The 1,483-nt window shown below is 34.3% G+C and overlaps 1 non-coding gene across 1 annotated transcript; it reads right to left on the bottom strand.

Annotated features, from left to right (window-relative positions):
• Positions 1-408: 408 nt before the first annotated feature.
• LOC132494509 (small nucleolar RNA SNORA24) lies at positions 409-539 on the bottom strand. The gene has a single exon (XR_009533088.1). It is a non-coding gene; the product is annotated as a small nucleolar RNA SNORA24 (small nucleolar RNA).
• Between the last annotated feature and the right edge of the window lie 944 nt (positions 540-1,483).

Genomic DNA, 1,483 nt, shown 5'->3' with positions numbered 1-1,483 from the left:
ATAGTTCTCTGGGAGCCTCCTTATTGGAATGAGAGGAGCAAACTTTATCCTTCCTTTGTGAAGGAAGGATGTAAAATTTTACTAGGATATCTACACTTCCTACATCTCTATTCATGGACACTTTTATTTCCTTTTTTTCTTCTCATATAGTCTTTTTTAATATATATATATAGCAAGGAAGCACCCATCTATTCTCCACTTAAATACCATTCTTGAGATTTAAAATCACGTTTGGCAGTGTACTGCAGGATGCTAAATAAGACTTCACACATGTCGCTTTGGATTTCTTAATATCTTGTTATGTTTTTCATTATCCATTGGAACAATTAGTTCAGTTTCCTAGAAACATTTGAACAGTAGTTACGTGTTTGTCCAATAACCCAGTACCCTCCGGGTTTTTAAAGTGAAGAATGTTACTTGTACAAGTCAGAATCTGATACCAATTAAATGGTGACAGCTTTGACAATAAATGAGAATATGCTCTTCCATGGCTAAGAAGGGAGACTGCCACAGCTGACAGGTCCCAAAGTTACATGGACTTCTCATATAGTCTTGAGGGGTACCAGAAGGGTTGATGGTATCTATTTCTCTCAGTTAACCCTCCCAGAAGCTCTCTTTAGAATGCTTGTGGTGGCTCTTGGATGCAACTCTAAAGCAATTGGAAAAGTCAGGTTAACAATCAATTACATATATATTGAGCTGGAGATTTGCAGGAATACTTTTTCTTCTAATGTATTTTTTAATTCTCCCCCTCCTTAATTTTCAGATACAATAAATTACTTGAAGAAGGTACTATTTAATGAAATATTAAAGACTTTAGAATCATTCTATCCTCCATGCTTTCTCTCTTTAAACCTGAATACTCATCTATCACTTAAAATTCAAACCCCTCTTTTTTAAATTTTTTACCAATTTCTCGTGAAATTAATTATTCATTTAAATAGTTCTCAACTTTCTCCTTTGAGATGTATGATGACATTATGATAAAAGAAGAATAAGTTTTATTACTGTGAATTTTTTTTATAGCTAGTAATTATTTAAATGTTTGGAAGAATTGTAGTTCATCTCTTTCTCACAGACATATAAGGGCCAATACAGAGTATGTACATCTATGGGAAAAGAATTATATTCATATATACTTCATGCCTGAAAAATGTTTTCATTTATATGTGTCTATATGTATTTTGTGGTATTCAGAATGAAAATAACTTTCCTCTCCCTTCAAAAAGAGTCTACTTCTAAGAAGACTAAGATAAGAAGGTTTCTTCCATTTAAAGACAAATTCTTTACTTTGAAAAGTAAAATATGATAGTTGATTAAAAATTCAGTTTTCTGGACTTCCCTGGTGGCCCAATGGTTAAGAATCCGCCTGCCAATGCAGGGGACATGGGTTCAAGCCCTGGTCCAGGAAGATCCCACATGCTGCAGAGCAACTAAGCCCATGAGCCTCAACTATTGAGCCTGTGTGCCACAACTTTTGAAG

Source organism: Mesoplodon densirostris, chromosome 7 (assembly GCF_025265405.1).
Source record: "Mesoplodon densirostris isolate mMesDen1 chromosome 7, mMesDen1 primary haplotype, whole genome shotgun sequence".
In the NCBI taxonomy this organism is placed as follows: Eukaryota; Metazoa; Chordata; class Mammalia; order Artiodactyla; family Ziphiidae; genus Mesoplodon; species Mesoplodon densirostris.
The sequence above is the reverse complement of the archived record's forward strand: the minus strand, read 5'-3'. Positions and strand labels throughout refer to the sequence as shown.